Source organism: Gallinula chloropus (assembly GCF_964237585.1).
Source record: "Gallinula chloropus genome assembly, chromosome: Z".
Classification (NCBI taxonomy): Eukaryota; Metazoa; Chordata; class Aves; order Gruiformes; family Rallidae; genus Gallinula; species Gallinula chloropus.
This window is the reverse complement of record NC_140089.1, coordinates 53,681,234-53,699,770: the sequence shown is the minus strand read 5'-3', so window position 1 is coordinate 53,699,770 and position 18,537 is coordinate 53,681,234.

Sequence of the window (18,537 nt, the reverse complement as noted above, 5' to 3'; positions counted from 1 at the left end):
CACTTACTTGTCTGGCCGCAGGTGCTTGTGGCTCTTGAAACCTGGTCAGCAGGCGAAGGGACAGCAAGACCAGACGCTTCCTCTCTCTCTTTCCCGCCGGAGTCAGGCTGCCTCTGGTCCCGCTGCCTCATTTATAGAGTAGCAGGTCCTTTGTCTGGCGCGTGTCAGCACTAGTCCCAGCGATCCAGGGAGCTTGCTTTGCATCTCCCAGGAGATTCTGTCTGCCTGTCCTGCTTTTTCTCACCACACGCCCTCTGCCCTCCCCTGGGGCTGGTACAGGGCAGTAACTGAGACCTAGAGCAGCTCTGACTGGGTCAGGGGTATTTTGCAGGAAGGATGGAAGCTTCTTGGGGCAAGAATCTAACCTTCCCTTCCCATTGGGGGGAATTCTTTTCCCCCAGTTTATTTAGCCAGCTCTGAGCTTGTAAATGTTTCCAGAGGCACAGTTGCAGTGCTCATTCAAAAGCCAGCTTAAACACAATTAAGCACTGAGGAACAGGCTGGTACATTTATTGTATCCCTGAGCAAGAGATGAGGTTGTGGGGGTGATCATGTGCAGGGATATCAGTCCTGCGCTGTGTTTTTGGGGGGAAGGCCCCTTTGATTTCGAGCCTGGACCATCACCTCCTGCAGCCTGGGGTACAGCCACAGCTGCAGGGGTCTCAGCTCTGCCCCAGCCCTGTGCTTGCCCTCTGCCTGAGCCCGCCTGACAACAGGGGGCTGCAGGTGTGAATGTGCAGGTCTACCAGCTTGCCCTTCACTTCGGAGGCCATTCAGTGCACCAAGGATAGGTTAATTCAGGCTTTTACTGCAAAGACTGCAGCTCAGGTGCCGGCTCTGGGACAGCAGACGAGCAAGCTCACATCCAACTGCAAAAAAGTAAATACCCCAAACCAAAAACTGCAGACTAACACCATCTCCATCACTGGACCACGTGCCTCTGTGTCTGTGACGGACTGGTCCACCTGGACCCACACTTCCTCTGGAAAACAATTCTCTGTGTAGGAAAATAGTCACAAAATTAGCCTGCACACGAGTCAGCAAGGGCCTACCCTTGTTATAAACATACAAAGCATTTGGGACCTGTATGACCTTGTCTGTGCCTCCATCCATTTCTCCATTGGATGCAGGGAATTTGCTTCGGGTGGAGGAAAGAGTAAATAGGAATAAGAGCAAGATACCTACTTACACACTGGGAACAATGGGATGCTAAAGGGGAACAAGGGATGGAGGAGGAGAAGCTACAGCTAATCATCCTGCTACAGCCATGGGGCAGGAAAATAGCTGTATCCAGGGTAAGGCAGCTTTAAGTGCATTCTTTGGTGTTCCTCTGCCAAGCCCCAAGAAAACTCAGCTTTTACCCAGAGCACCTCACCCAAACCAGTCTGGCTAGGTAGGGCTCACCTACTGGGTTTAAGTTAAAAGTACTGAGAACATCTCAGTTAACAGGAGTGCCTCCCATAAATTTTAACAACTCAGAGGTGGAACGATGTGGTTGCTGTCCAGGGAAAGCCAGCCCCAGCTCCCTGCCTGGGTAAGTAGTTCCTCCCAGGCTGGGGGTTCAGGCCTTTCACACGGTAAATTAACAGCGGCACTACAGCCTGAAAGCTGTGTCAACCGCTTCATTTAGCACAAGTGTTATGTTAACTAAAGGCTCTACTCCGGAGGGGCCTTTGGCCTCACCAAAGCCTAATTTCCATGTAATTTACATTGGAAATTTGCAGCGTTCCCCTCCTCTCTATTACTTCCTCCAAACCATTATTTCCCCACTATCTGCACAGAAATGTGCAGCCAGCATGGTGGGGAAGGGGTCTGTCAGTCCTGAAAAGCTGAGGAGATGCAGCTCTTCATCCCCCAACTGCTGGGGTACAGCCTAGGGCTTTCAAAACCTGGCCAGACAGAGCACTGTAAAATACATGGCCAGGAAAGTGTCTGTCCTTGCAGGGAGGAGAGCTGGATGGGCTGCTATTCATGCTCATGTATCCATGCAAAAGAGCCAGATTGTGCTCCTGTTGCTGTCAGATACGGGGTTTACCTGTGTCCTCTCCAGAGGCAAACTCATGGCAAGATACCTGCCTCCCTGGAGAAACATGAGGAGGAAAAGAGACATCCTACCCCCTTCCCCTGTATTTTACCACCACATCTGTTCAGTGTTTCAGCCACATCCCAAGGTCTCCTCATCTCTCCCTCATGTTGCGCAAGGGAATTACTGAAAACCTTGGTGACAGCCCAGCTGAGGCTGTGCAACCCACAGAACCTGGGAGGTCCTCACCTTCCTCTCGCTCTCCTGCTCCCCACTGTGCCCTGGGACCCTGCAGCCCCAATTCCTTTACTCCTCTGAGAGGCCACCACAGAAAAGCTTTGTGTCTGCTCCAAGCACAGTAGATTTACCCTGCATTGTCAGGACATGTGAGGACACACTGTCAGGCCTTGGGCAGGAGGCCCTGACATTGGTGGCAAATCATTGGGAATGCTGAAGAGATAGGATAGGCATGCTGACTTTTATGCAAGCTTTAAGGACCTTTTCCAGCCTGTCAGGTTGCTCTGAAGGGGTTGTACATGAGGGACTGCTTCACCATCTCTTTATTAAGCTTCCTATTGATTTGTGATTACTTGGCACTGATGACCCACACCAGTCTCATTCAGCTTCCTCTCCATACTTGGCAGTGACATGGCAGCAGGGAAAATCCACTGCTACATCCCTGCAGTCCTACATTATCAATACATCCCCGCAGTCCTGGGATTACTTGTCCCTGGAGCAATATAATTGCCAGGATAGTATAGCTCAGCCAGAGGCAAGAAGAGGCAAATAAGAGCAGTGAAAACAGTATTGCTCCCTGGGCATGCTCTTCCTCACAATAATTTCTGCCAGTATCCACCCTGATTTTCTCTGGAGTCTGGGGGGGTAGGTGGGGTGGGCTGTCTTTAACTGCAAGGAGTCTGGTTTCTAGGAGTCAAACATTACCAGTTCCTGAAAAGCCAAGGGGAAACAATGTCTTTTGTAACTTGCACTCCGCTTCCCAACTGTAGTTGATACTACTGTGTTTGCTGGTATGTGCTGGTTTTGGCTGGGATAGAGTTAATTTTCTTCATAGCAGCTCGTATGAGGCTGTGTTTAGGATTTGTGCTGGAAACAATGCTGGTTACACAGGGATGTTTTAGTTACTGCTGAGCTAGTATGTAGTTACTTACATAGAGCCAAGGCCTCGTCTGCTTCTCACCCTACCCCACCAGAGAGTATTTAGGGGTGCACAAGGAGTTGGGAATGGACACAGCCAGGACAGCTGATCCGAACTTACCAAAGGGGTACTCCATGCTATATGACATCATGCCTAGCATATAAAGTTGGGGGAAGAAGGAAGGAGGGACATTCAGAGTGATGATGTGTCTCTTCCCAAGTCACTGTTACTCAAGATGGCACCCTGCTTCCCTGGGGATGGCTGAACGCCTGCCTGCCCATGGGAAGTGGTGAAGGAATTCCTTGTCCTGCTTTGCCTGTATGCACAGCTTTTGCTCTTCTTTTTAAACTGCCTTTTTCTCAACCCACGAGTTTTCTCACTTTCCCTCTTCAGCTTCTCTCCCCCATCCCGCAGCGGGGCCGGGAGGGAGGAGTGACTGACTGCTTGGGGCTGAGCTGCTGGCTGGGCCTAAACCATGACCGTGTGTAGCGACCACTTTTGCCCCTCCTCAGATACTTTCAGAAAGTAGAGTCCCAGTGCCTTTACAACACTGAAAAGAAGAGGGATGATGGCGAACACTGTGTGTGCAAATAGGGTAACTAAGGACCTACAGCTGCGGTGCCTTCGGATGCAGAAACCACTGATTTATTGAAGCACTGCTGCTGGGCCCTTGCTTAAATACAGATCTGTTCTGCCAGGCAGGTACACATCCTTCACAGCAGAGAGACATCCCTTGGCAAGTTTGATGAAACAAAAGCAGGGAGAGAAAACAAGAGGTCGTCCCAGCACTCTCATGTGCAAGAACTGTGTCTGAAGAGGAGAACAGGTATGGACATCCTGCAAAGGGCGCTGTCTTTCCCCATGTCTGCTATCACGTCCAGCATGTCCACTCACCAGGGGCAGCGCTGACCTCACCTTCAGCCCGCTGGCTGTTCTGCAGAGCCACGCATCAGGCAGCTCATCCGCTCGCCTCAGCGTCACATACGCCGGTAACCGGGAATCCTGGGTGAAGCAACAGGCTGCCTGCATCGCCAGTCACTTACGCACCAGCTTTTACAAATGTGGCTTTGTCAAGTGGAAGATGTGAGAGTTGGCCATTTCAATGTGGTGTAGATGTCCTCAAAACTGGGTTTCTCGTGTCCCTTTACAAAATTCAGTGTGCCAGCATTTGAATTCCAGCCCCTGAAACATCCTAAGGGATTGAACCCAGTTATTCCTCCTCCTAAAAGGAAGAAAAACTGTTCCTGGCACAGGTGACTGTGTGATATGCAAGCTGGAGCAAAAGGCTTTAGCCTGCTGCTACACAGCTTCCAGGTCCAACAGAAGCTCCTCCAAGATAGATGAATTTTCAGATGGAAAAAAAAGAAAAAAGAAAAAAAAAGTTTGTGTTTCACACTGGGCCAGATCTCAAACCCTATCTGTTGCGGCAGATGAACATGAAATCAGAGCAAATCCTACCCAAATATGGGCAGAGATTTCAGAAGACAGGCCTGTATCTCTTCCCCCCCCCCCCCCTTTGCAGGGTGATGCCTTTCAGTCTGATGAAAGCAGTGCACAGAAAGTGACAGACAGAAAAAAAAAGACAGCAAGAGGCTGCAAACACACAACCACATTATCGCTCCAAGTTCAGAGACATGCTCTACAGATGGGAACAATAAGAGGCAATTATACACATCTGGGCTCCTGCCCTCTAAAATCAAAATTTAGATCAATTGATTTTGAATATAGCAAGCTGGAGGAGGCTGCTTGAGGCTCAGAACAGCAGCTGCATGCAGACTGCTGAAATATTAAACTTCCATCATCTGAAGCTTTCTGTAGCATTTTGAATCTGTTACTGGTGTTAACAAAACAGTCACATCAGGGGGTGCTTTGAATTCTGGCCACAATTTTCAGCTTAATTCCAGAAGCCAAAAAATCTTCTCCTATTTAATGCTGGGACTTGCTGATAGCCTTGAAGAACATGTTTAACCACAGAAGAAATAAACTGAGAACCTAATGTTTCTCTAAACCTTCTACTGGGAGCAAGAGAGAAGAGACAAACAGTTGATTTTCCCTTTGACACAGGCATACTGAGACATTAAAAGCTCTTTGGAAATTACCTAAAAATGGAGAAAAACAAGGCATCTCAGAGAATAGGCAGCTGCTGTTTTCACTGGCACACAATGCTGAGCTCAGCCAGGTTGCATACAGCAGTAAGGCCACCACAGAAACATGATTGAAAGCAGGGATTCAAAGAAGCATGGAGTTGAATGTAAGAAAAACTTCCTGGCCAGATTACAAACCCTGAATGGTCTTTGCCATAGATGTGTTTGCAGCTTCTACAACAACCTTTTAACTAATGAGTAAAAGTAGGGACCAAGTGATTTAAATTCCAATTTGGCTTCAAGCAAAACACCCAACCCCAGCCATGTGTCTTTCGTATGTTGGGAGTCACCAGGCTTGTGCACAACCTGGCAAGTTCTCTTTCTTCGCGTGCAAGTCTTTGCAACCATGTGGTTTGCTCTTCAAGGTGAGTTCTTGCAAGGAACAATGGAATTTCCTCTGGATCTCCCAAATATCTCTTTCCAGAGTTTGGGAATAGCTGGGGTTAAAAGCCTCGATGGACAGATCCCATATTTTGTGCTTGATACTGCTCTTTTTGCAAGACCACCTGTGCATGTGTGTGCAACGGGACCTCCAAGACACCTAGCCTCCCAGGCATTCACTATCATCACACAGTTGTTTTCACATAGAAAACTCAGACCTGCTCAGTCTTCTGACTCCAAAAGTCAGTTTTCTTCCTTTGCTTTTGGAGATTTACTCTCCTATTTTTTATCCAGTACGAATGTGTGCCTTAGTTGCTGCCTTGATGACAGAGACATGCTACAATTAATTTAAAATGTCATTTTCAATTGCTTTGTTTCCACTGTTTTTAAACACACCTCTGTGTTTCAGATGCTCAGCTGGTGTAAATTGATATACCAGTTACCGTAGAACAGCGCTGAGCCCCAGCAGACAGAGGTCACTCCATTACTCCTTCAATTCACCTGGATTCCATCATACAGCTGTGCTGTACATCTCTTCACCTTACACTGGCTCTACAAAAGCCAACAGCAGCTGGAGGAAGGAAGACAAATTCCTGACCACCTGTATTTTCAATATGATTTTGCAAGGTCAAGAAGAAGCTCCTAACAGTTTGGGCCGGGGTTTCCATTCCCCACCTGAGCATGAGTAACATTCCTGCAGAGCTGGCATCCAAGCCTCTCACACCATGGTACAGGGAAGCAGCTCCATTAACACCAGTAAAGTCCAGTCCTTTGTGTACACACCAGCATGTTTTCACCCCGACTGTGTCACCTGCACCCATAAAACCAAGATATGCCCTGTGATTAGCTTGACCCACCAAACCAGCAGGATCTGAACTTTGTATTCACAGTATTTTTGATAGCCCTGGAGTGGCCCTTCAGACAGCTTTGCCTACACGCCCTGAGCAAGATGTAACTATGTGCATGCAGCAGAGTGGAGGAGGACTGGGGAACAAATTCTCTTGGTCATCTGTGAGTGCCAAAAGGCCAGTGGAAAACCCTGTTTCGGGGGGAAAACCTTGCCTCCAGTGCATTGCATCTGCCATGAGAATGGCAGCCTTGTCTTTGTCACAAACAAAAGGAATTGCTTTCAGCCAGGAGTATTATGCAGCAAATGTAGGTCAGCTCAGCTTTCTGGGTGGCTTTCAGTGGCCACACAGAGAATAATTGAGCTCTCGGCTCCTCTGTTTCAGTTGTTACTGACCTCTCTTGCCTTCCCTAGTCTCCTGCTCCAATTTGTAAAACAACCACCACCACTCCTAGCTGGATGAAAACGTGACAGCCTTGGAACTGAAGCCTGTGCCACAAGTCATGCTTTGAGTACTGGTGAGACTTGAGTGAGATGCTGTTGTGATTGCCCAGGCTTCTGACAAGTGTTTCAGGAAGACATAATCCTATAGGAAACCCAGAGCCGGAGGATGTCATTACCTTCCATGCACTAAAGCACAAGAACAGGTTTTAGGTGATTGAATGCCGGCACGCCCAGGCTTTGCACACATAGCTTCCTTGGCTATTTTTGGTAATCTGTCCTTTCATTTCAGTTTGATCACTGCATTTAATGACTAAATCCAGACTGCTGACAACTCCTCTCATCCAAACCTTGTTTGGGGTGCTGGGCTTTACACCATGAATGAATGAACTCACAACACACCATGAGCACAGAAGAAAGGGCAGGAAGTCACTTTGCTCCCAGGAGGTCAGGATGCTCTTTCAGCACACCAAAAGTAACATCCTGGGGTAAAGCACTGGCCTCCAGGGATGCGCTGGCATTGCTGTCCTCAACCCAGTACTGAGACACTGACTGCTAGCACACAGGCAGCCCCGCTCCCGACCTTTGGTTTGCTGGTGTGTCCCGCTGCTGTGCCAAGCCAGAGCGCCTGTCTGCACAGAAACAAAGCCCTGCTCCACCACCCCTCATCTCGGCACCCTCTGCCCACCCCTTTCAGCAGCGCTGCCTTTTTGCAGTTTAAATGTTTCTTTTTAGAGTGCCTTTTATTTCCAGCTTGGAGAGCAGGGGGATGAGAGATGGGATAGGGATGCTGAAGTAGTGATTTACATAATCTGATTAACGAAGGATTATCCAATGGCTGCTGAACAGCCTTAGTGTGCTTGAGCTAAAAACCTTACTATTCATTGCTGTCACCACCCTGCGGGATGGCTGCACCTGCAGCACCAGCTAATTCTCTCCTGGGGACTTCAAGGAAGGAGAAAAGCAGGGGTGTATTTTTACTGTTATCCAGGGGAGGGTTAAGGAGCTGCAGCTTCTTGTGTGCAGACTCTAATTGATCTGTCTGCATTAGTCTTCAGGAAGCTGAAACGAAAGCTGAGCCAGTTGGTATTATCAGGAACAGCCATCACCTTTGAAAGGTCCAGCTTGTGTGGCTCCTCACGGTTTCCCTGTGGGTAGTTCAGTGGGGCCCATCCAGGCCTGCTGCAGAAAGGAACTGGGTAGAAGGGTCCTCCACACGCAGGAACCAAAAGCACGGTTTTCCCTGTGCTCACTTGTACCCCACTCAGCTGGGAGCAAACCAGACCCACTCTTGCTTTAACACCAACAGAGAGCTCCTCAGTCTATAGCCCACACGTTTCTAGCAGGAACAATGCCGTGACAAGGAGACAAGTACACTCAGGGACTGCAGAACAGCACGCCCAACGTGCTCTCTTTTCATTGCCTATGAGCTGCCATGTGGCCCAGTTAGCCTGGGACTGGTCTGAGATGGCAGCTGTGGGAAGGGCAGCAGGACTCACCAGACCAACCCAGCCGTACAGTCAGGGAAGAAGGAAGAAGTCAGCTCAACAGCTTTACCACAAGCACAGTCCAAGACCTCCCAAATCAGAAAGCAGTTCACTCTCCTGCAGCAACTAAGCAGGCAGGCTTAAAAAACAAAAAAGACAGAAGAAGGGAAGGTGAGGTGAATGCCATAGTGCCTTGAACACACTACAAAACTCAGCAGCAAATAAGGGCATCAACTGGGGCTGAGTCAAGCTCTCCCAGAAGGACATGGGGAGATGGATGAAGTCCAGGCTCTGGCAAGACTAGAAGAGTTGGGGTGCTTGTTTCAACAGAACCAAATCTGCACCCCAAACATCCACTCATGATGAAGTGGTAAGACTCCAAGCTGAAAACCGTGTTAACTGCAGAGTGGAAAGAACTAGGGATCTCCAGATTAGGGGAACTAGCAGGAGGCATGAGCTGGACACCCACAACACACATTCATGTGAAAGCCAGGGAAAGAGGAAGAAATTGGACAATTTTTCTGTTGTACAGAGAGACATCTGTAAGGCAGGCAACCACGAGATGTTTTTGAGCCTTGCAAGGAAACAAAACCCAGACTTTCTATGAAGGAAGACACACAATTAAATTTAATCCTCTGGTAGAAATGCTGCAATATAATCACCCAAGACTAATTGTAAGTCTTTGTTTCTAGGAGCACACTCCATCCTCACAGCTAGGCCTGGAGATACTGGTGTTGCTTTGCATATCCACTCGTGCCTGCTATCTGTATCGGGAGGCAGCTGCCAGTCACAGAAACCACCGAAACGGACTCGCAGTGCAAAGTGTCTTTCTTACCCCTCCCAGCAGCAGTGTGAATGAATAATGCTACATAGTGGTCTAGCTAAAGAGGCAGATTGCAGAGTAACATGAAGTCATCCTACCTGTTTGGTTCCTCAATTTCTCCTTTTGCCAAGGAAGAGGAGGGAAAGTGTGACTTTTGGAGACAAAGCTCGAGAACAAAAGCTGAGTGGCAGCTCCTAGATGAGACTTTGAGTGTGCTCACAGCGTATCCACAGCCACCTCCACGCAGCGGTTCTTTTTTGGAGGAGCTGTGGCAGAGAGCGTTCATACAGCTCTCACAGCTTTTCATGCAGCTTTCCATAGAGGGATGTTGCACAGAGACCAGGGCTCAAACCTCTGCACTACCCAGAAATAGTAACACTTCCCAGTCCCTGGCTGGTACGGTTTGGCTCACACCATGTGCAAAGCTGGGCAGCAGTTGCACCGGTGGGATGTAGCTTGTCATGGAAGGTGCCCACTGAGCCCTATGCTAGTGCTATCCCTGTGCTTCATGGCCAAGGTATTTCCATGCTTTGGTGTAATTCATATCGTTGAATTTAGGAATAAATGGATGCAGCCATTGATTAGTAGCAATGTAAAGCGATAAACTGCATCCTGGGGTACAAACAAGCTCCCCCACTTTGAGGAGGTTCACCTCTGTTTCTACATACTGGCATCTGCCCAGATGCCAAGAGGAATGAGGATCTACAGAAATTCCACTAGGATTTCTCCATGCCATGTGCTGTGGGAAAAATGTTCCTGCAGAGCCTTATTTCCCTCTAGAGCAGCAGCCTAGTGAGGTCCTCTTGCACCAGCTGCTGACTCTGGGCCCTTGCCTCTTGAGCAGAATAGCATTCAAAAGGGAAGGAGGAAAAGATATGTGGGGGAACTTGCCCATATGATGGACAAAATCCAGGCCCTTTCTTCACTAGGCTTTGCACCTTTATTGTAGGGCCATTCTGTATTTTGGAATTAAAGGGCTAGGACCTGGTGTGGATCATCTGGTATCTTGTGGTGTCCCAGGAAGGGAGAAGGCCATCACAGACCACAGAGACAAAAGAATGTTTGCTCCATCCTGTGTTCCCAGAGACAGACTTTTACATATATATTCCCCAGAGCTCAGCAGCCAGAAGAAAAAAAACCAACTTCCTCACACTTGCTGTTACTGTTTTCCACCCTCCTGTCCCAGAAAAAGCAGAACATCTATTTATCTGCCATCTGCTCCCCAGGTACACAAACCTGGACCACAGGAGGTATAGAAAATACATATACAGCATGAACAGAATGAAGAAAAATAATTCTTCTGAGCCACGGACTTGTTTCTCACCATAAATCTTCAACCTATGAGTAGCAGCGCCTTCTCCTCAGCATATGGTGGGCAAAGCTAGGGATCAAAGTGCATGCCAAGGAAACACATTCAGATGTCAGGGGCTGGACAACAATTAGAGGGCAGCATGCACCTGTGCACATGAAGACATCACGCGATCCTTGGTGTTAAAAGTCAGCTTAAACATGGACCTTTTCTTTCAGAAAGGTGCAACGAACCAGGGTCTTCTTCCTTTTTTTACTTTCCCAGCCTTGCCCCAGTGCCCCTCCCGGCCGACTCAGGCTCTCCGAACAGCTGAACAACTGTTACAAAGCACTGGGCAGCTCAGCTCTGAAGCCCTGTGTTATTTATGAGTTTGGAAATCAGAGCCACTCGGTTCACTGCCAGTAAATGACAATGATTGGAAGGAGGGAGGGGTAGGCTTGTGTGCAGCTCTTCATTCTCTATTCATTGTGTAAAGGGTATCACTCCAACTAACTGGCCCATGGAGATAAGGATTTCAGACAATCTGCATTAGCCTGATAAGCCAGGTTCGCGTTGCATAAAGATTATTTGTTAAGAACCTTAGTAAAATCAAATACAGTCGGAAAGCTTATCAGCATAACTCATTTCCACTCACACCCCTCTACCCGCCCTTACTGACATTTTTTCCCCTATAAATAAAGCTCTCTGCTTGTGTCCCAGCTCCCCAAGATGGAGCATAGATCGAGGATGAGAAGCCATGGGGGAGGGATAGGGAGGACAAGGAAGAATAGCCTGAAACCTCCCAGCTGCAACTGGTCACCATTAGAGCCCCGGTCCTGATCCATGCTATGTGGGAGGGCAGCAATGCCCGTCTGGTGGGTGGTTTGGGTTTGCCCTTTCTGGTGTAAACCAGGGCAGATGGGTTGGCACCAGCAGCCTCCCCTCTTTGTACCAGCTAAGGATCAGATCAGGAAGGAGAAGCTTAACACCTGTTTCCCTCTACTTCTTCTCCTCACATTTCCTCACGTATAAAAAGTGGACCTGAACATGTGAACTGCTGGGTACTGCCAAAGTGCTGTTCGCCTCCTTTCCACAAACTGGCCTTAGTCAGACATTTTGCTATAAACCTGCCTTGCTGGATAATGGAAAACTACTCAGAACAGCCCCTTGTACTCTCCCTTTCTCCCCTTTTCTTCTCAGCACTCTCAACACTAGTAGGAAACACACCGGACACACTGCTCTGACAGTGACACCTTTCCAGGAGGTCGACACCCATTTCTGCACAGGCTCTGAGCATTACTCAGTTCTCACACAGCAATTCAGAGTAAGCCCCTCTCAGGTCCTCTCCCAAGTCCCAGGGGAAAGGCAGCCACACAAATATGAACTACTAACACAAGCTCTTCTAGGTTTTGACAGCCAGCATGATTACAGTCACTTATCATGTGTAAACTGTTGGGTCGAGCTGCCATAGCTGCATACACTTTTATTAGGTTTGCTGGCAGAAAGACCTTAGCAAGACAGAAAGTACGCTGGTGGGGCTTAGCATTGCTGCCTGAGTGGTTGCTGACATTGTGGAGTAAGAACCGAGTGCTATGAGCAGGGACAGCTCTGCCCTACCCCTTGTGTTTAAGGTCTTTACACGAGCATCAGTGACCATGCATGAGAGTTGCTTAGTCCCATCTCAACCACAGGTTCCTCCTTTTCAGGCCCATATGTAGGTGAAATCTGGGCTCGTGTGGCCCCAGTGACAAAGCCAAGTATGTCTTCAGTGCAAGTTCTGCTGACACCCCATCTTTCAAGAGGTGAAATGGGAGATGTGGCAACCAGGTGACCACTCTGGACAAAATCAAAAGCATTCAGCTCCAGGTTTACACTGGCTTTCTGTCAGCCCACCAGGGAAGAGATTAGTAAGGACTGGTTAACAATCAGAGAGACTCAGAAATGATACTGGGAATGATGCCTTGGAAGACTGGACAGTCAAAAGAACAGACAGTGCTGTTCTCTGGGTCCTTCCTTGGCTTGCTCACAGGAGCATATTGTGGACTATTACCCCCAAGTTGGAACAGCTCTACCATACAAGAGGACAAGCCAGGTCTGAGGCCAGGTGAGGGGCAGCCGATTAATTGGCTGACTTTGTTAGCTGCTTTTAATGAAGTGGCTGTAAAAGACCAGTAATGAAGAGGTTAACAGTGGTCTCAGGACATTGTTCCTTAGCAACAGTTCGATCTCAGCAGGAAAAAACAGGGTTTTTTACTGGACAAACAATAAATGTAAGCAGCTGCAGGGTGCTGAAGGCATCAGCAGTGCAGAAAAGTCATCACAGTTGGCTACAGGCAGCACATACCAAGTTTGCAGCTGGAGGTGGGTCCCAGGTTCCTTCAGTGATGGTGTTCCTGTGTTCCCAGGTAAGTTACATGTCTTTATTACACTCACAGAGCAAAATGTCAACACCCAAAAGCAGCACAAAGTCACCTCTGACCCCCAGAGAAAAGCCCCACAGACATCTTTTTCCTTGTCTGTCCTAGCACTATGTGTCACAGAAATGGGCCTTTTCTTTCCAAGCGTGGAGTGGGACACCATGTCCTTCAGCTGTAGGGGGGCCAAGACTAAATTGTACCGCTGCAGAAGTCAGCCCCTGGGACTGAGAAGGCATGCCCCAAGACAAATGCCTCCTTTATTTCCAAATATTGCACCAGAACTTGCTGTATCACCTTACCTGAGGGAAAACAGGAGTACAATCCCCACTAGTGTAATCCCTCCTTTGTGGACCAGCACGCGAGTTCAGATGGCAGGTGTGTGCTTGGTATGCATACTCCCTCTCCTGCTACAGTGTATTTGCTCAGGAATAAATGCTTCCAGACCACTACAACAGTATAATGGGTGTACTTGGGAGTAATATGGCTTATTTCAAACAGTATCTTTTCACGCATAGACAAGACCTCAAGTTTTCTGTCCATTTTCTCTGTGAATATGACTGTAAAGGAACATGTAAAAATAAGTTTGCAAGGCAGCCACGTGTGCAGACAAACACTTTCCCAAAGTATAATGCATGGTGTATCTGGTCAGTCATGCAAAGCCACCTCCCACAAGCCAGAAATGTACGTTGGTGTTCCAAAATTCACGATGGGGAAAAATAATAACCTAACACTAATTCTGGTTTAGCTCCTGTCTTCACCATCACAGATTTAATACCCTGTTACTTCAGAAATCCCTCTCTTTCAGTGCAGCTAGAAAGGTTATTACTAATAGCCAATCAAGCCTGAAATGCTGACAATATTATTACAAGTGCCCAAAGAGAAAACACACAGACTTTTCAACAGAATATGCTCCAGCTGCCTCCCTCCTGAAGACACAAGAAGGGCCACAGCAGGAGCTGGCTGTGCAGGAGGCTGTGCCCAGGCCCTCCGCTCCCAGCCCAGACAGCGAAAGCTCCCATGGCGGGCCCCAGAAAGCCCAGAAGAGGAAGGCAGCTCTGAGGCCACTTCAGCGCCCAGCAAGAGGCCTCCCCACCAGCAACAGTAGGACTGGGCCCCAGGAGCTGCTGAAACCAGTGCTGGGCCCGCAGCTGGGCCACCCAGCAGCCCCCAGAGTGGACGGGAGGCTGTCAGCGCTACTCTAGCTCACATGACCAGATAATACAATAAACCTATGAGAAGTACAGGAATGGTTTTATTACCTCTAACGATGTAGTTGGCATTGCTATCCACATCCGCAATGGTTTCTCATGGGGCCAGAAATGGCTTCCAAGAAGACCAAGGGAAAGCCATCCTTTCCCCAGGGGTGGGAGTGAGGATGACTGTCCGGGAGTTCCTCAGGTCATCTTCCCACCTTTTCTCACGATGGGGTGCTACATTTGGCACTTTCTAGTCTTTGGTGCCTTCCCCAAGCTCTACAGCCTTTCAAAGCCTGACAGAGAGCAACCACATGCTGACATCAGCCCGTTCGCTCAATGCCCGCAGACAAGCACCATCAGGGCCGATGCCTTTGTGTGGGAGAAGACTCCTAGGGAGTCCTCCGCATGGAACATCCTCTGATCCTGGAATTCCTCTGCACTACTTGAGGCCATTTCCTCTCATCCTGTCACTTGTTACTTGCGAGAACAGACCAACCCCCAGCTGGCCACAAACCTCTTTCAGGTAGCTGTAGAGAGGGGGAAGGTCTTCCCTTAGTCTTTTTCTGCAGGCCAAACAACCCCATTTTTTTCAGTCCACTCCTCCTAAGACTTGTTCCCTAGACTTTGCACCACCTTCATTGCCCCACTGCGGACATGCTCCAACACCTCACTGTCTTTCCAGTAATGAGGGGCCCAAATCAGAATACAGTACTCAACTTGCAGCCTTGCCAATCGTGAACGCAGGGGCACAATCACTTCCCTAGCCCTACTGGCCACACCAGTTCAGATACAGGCCAGGATGCTGTTTGCCACCTTTGCCACACTTCTGGCTCACATTCGGCCAGCTGTAGAACAACACCCCCTGTGTAAGTGCATTCAGATTATTTTCAACCATAGGTCTAAGTTGTTTTGCTTCATAACTAACCTGCATATCTCTGCACAGTACGGTGTTGTGACTGACACATTGCTGCTCAAGTGACAACAACGTCCTAGCAGTCTTCAATACAGGCACACTGTACCCACTAACACTCCAGCTAATTACTCGTATGATTTAAGGAGTTACTCGGGAGTTTTAGGGTCTGAAGAGGAATATTATGTTCTGTAAACTACCAGGCATGACATTCCACCTATTAAAGTCTGGATAAAATATCTTACGTGCCTTTTAGCTGCAGGGAATATTTCTGGAAAACAGGCACAACCATGAGAGTGTTAATTTCTCTCCTTTAGGAACAAGTATTTCATCATCCCCTTTTTTCAAGGGGAAAGCTCCTCTCACCCCTCTTAATTAGGGCAGTGATTACAGGGTTTGGTAAGATTCATTCTGCTCATAACTCACGTGCTCTGCTGCAGTTTGAATCAATAGGACATTTATGTATAAAACTAGCCTCAGAAGAGAACTCAGCATTAGGCAAATCTATCACTATTAAAAAAGATTTTCAGCTGGTGTAAATTTGCTGCTGGTGCCTGTTTACCAAAACAGAGGACGTAGACCACTAAATACAACTGCTAAATAGTCTCACATGCTTGCTTACATGCAGTCCCCCAAGTTCCCACATTTTGCAGTGCAGAGTCTGGCAGAACTACACAAAATAAAAGACAAGCAGCCTAAACAGCGAGGTAGCTTCCCCTGAACTTCTTGAACTGCTGTGTGAACTCAGAGGATTACACCAATGAGTAATAAAGGAGACAACCAGGTTCCTGAAAGTCATTGTACCATGACAAGTCAGCCCTTGAAAGGAAGGTGTCTATAGTATTACACAGATGTTACTCATTTAACATCTCATTTGTCTGTGCAAAACAATTCCAAGTGGCAGTGCAAAGCAGACAGTTCTTGTCTTTGACAGACTTAAAGCCTTATAACGATGGGATAGAATTCTCAAGCAGCAAAGGACACAAACCCCCCCCCTGTTTTTAACACCAGGAACCAGCATCTCCCAGAGTGTTTCAAGGGAATGGGCATTACAAAATCTGCAACTACTTTTCATTTTGACAGCAGGGAGAGGCTCTATGATATTGTCAGGACTCTCTCCTCTCTGGATCACGTCAGTTTGTCTGCCTCTTGTCTGATCTTAAGAGTGAGGTAGAACATACACAGACTCTTCTATCAGAAGATTCCTTCTGGAAGGATCAAAAATGTCAACATGTCCCTCAGATGCTCACTGCCCTGTGTGCCCAAGCATCATCTGTTCTGTGCAGGAACTACAAGACGGTTCTTCAGCATGTTTGGCTCAAGACCTATCCTTTGGAAGAATTGCATTGCACTGGTTTCCAGTAAGGTGAAGGGGACCTGGAGGAAAGGTAGGGAAGGACTGTTTTTAAGGGCACATAGTAGGCAATGGTTTTAAACTGGGGCAGGGTAGCTTTATATTAGAAGTTCTTCACTATGAGGGTGGTGAGGCACTGGAACAGGTTGCCCAGAGAGGTGGTGAGGGCCCATCCCTGGAGGGACAGACTTGATGAAGTAACCTAAACAACCTGAGCTACTTAAAAGTGTCCCTGCTTACTGCAGGGGGCTGGACTATATGACCTTAAAAGGTTCCTTCCAACTTAACACATTCTGTGATTCTATGAAATAAGCAGTCTTTTTATGTGTGTAAGATGCTGCACATTTCCCATCATTTCCACAACAGGCTGGAGATTCACCATCACTCCCAGTATGCGCTAAGTGGGTACTGATCTCTAGCTTTGGATTCTAGAAATATGACCCATTCTGTAGACGCACAAAGTTACTGAAAACTGCTACAGAATCATGGAAAATCGGATCTCCCTCCAGCTGGAACACAGGATTAACTACAGTCAAGCCTTAACTACAGTCACTCTATGTGGAAGAAGCTCACAGGGCACAAATGCCTAAACGTGGATGTTTCTGTGGGCTTCAGCCACAAGGTGTGCCTTCGAAGAGCAGTGGTTCTAGGATGGTTACAGCACTGCCTGGGACACAATCGTAAGGAGGAAATGTGCACTCACAAAGCATGACAGAAGACACAGAGGAGTGCAATGTTTGTGCAACTGCAGGATCCTTTTTCCTACATATGGGCACCTGCTTTACTCCAAGTATCTTCGTTGTATCCAAATACCTTTATTAAAAAATAAAAGTTCAAGATAATCCATAATCAGTGTAAGACACAGTTCAAAGTTCTCCTCTATGTGTTACGTCACGGTAGCTGCAATGAAGCATGTCAAATGCTGCCCAAGATGACAAAACAGCAGATGAAACTACATCACGAGTTGCAAATTAGACTCTTCATCTTCCAATCACTGCTAAATACACACTTCCATCTTCTAAAAAGAAACTATTTTAACACGAAGAAAAACTTACAGGTATAAAATACTACTGCAGCCTTCTTCCCTTTCAGAGACACACGTCTTTTTTCCCCTTAGTTTTTCCATCTCCAAAGTAAAAAATTTGACAGGGTTATAATCCTCTGATAATAGTTTTTCCCCACTCTTAAACATCTATCACATTTGAAAAACTTACAGGCTTATTATACACTATTAAACAGAGTTCTGAAAACAGAAATGATAAGGACGTTGGCTTTTTTCATTTTAAGAAAAATAAAATCTACATGATAACTTATCCAGGTTGATGCAATGTTTACTTTACCAAGTAAATGGCACTGGCAGGATGTTACATCTCTCTCCTCAATTAGGGAATGCTAACCAAGTTACCATACTAACTGAAAAGCCAGCACAAGTTGTCAGAATCACAGAATGCTCTGAGCTGGAAGAGACCTCAATGATCGTCTAGTTCGCCCCCAGCTGCCATGGGCAGGGGCACCCTCCACTATACCAGGTTGCCCACAGCCCCATCCAACCTGGCCTTGAGCACTGCCAGAGAGGGGGCAGCCACAGCTTCTCTGGGCAGCCTGTGCCAGGGCCTGACCACCCTCACAGGTAAGAATTTCTTCCCAATACCTAACCTAAATCCACCCTCCCTCAGTTTGAGGCCATTACCCCATGTCCTGTCACTCCAAGTGGTTGTAAATGGTCCCTCTCCATCCTTCCTGTAGGCAGGCCCCCTTCAGATACTGGAAGGCTGCAACAAGATCTTCAGAGAGCCTTCTCCAGGCTGACAATCTCAGCACTCTCAGCCTTTCCTCACGGGAGAGGTGTTCCATCCTCTGGTCATCTCTGTAGCCCCGCTCTGGACTTGCTCCAACAGACACATGTCCTTTATATGCTGGGGACCCCAGAGTTGGATGCAGCACTCCAGGTGGGGTCTCACCAGTAGGTAAGCTGCTGGTCACACTTCTTTTGAGGCAGCCCAAGATAAGGTTGGCTTTCTGGGCTGCAAGAGCACGTTGCCAGCTCACGTTGAACTTTTAATCAACCAA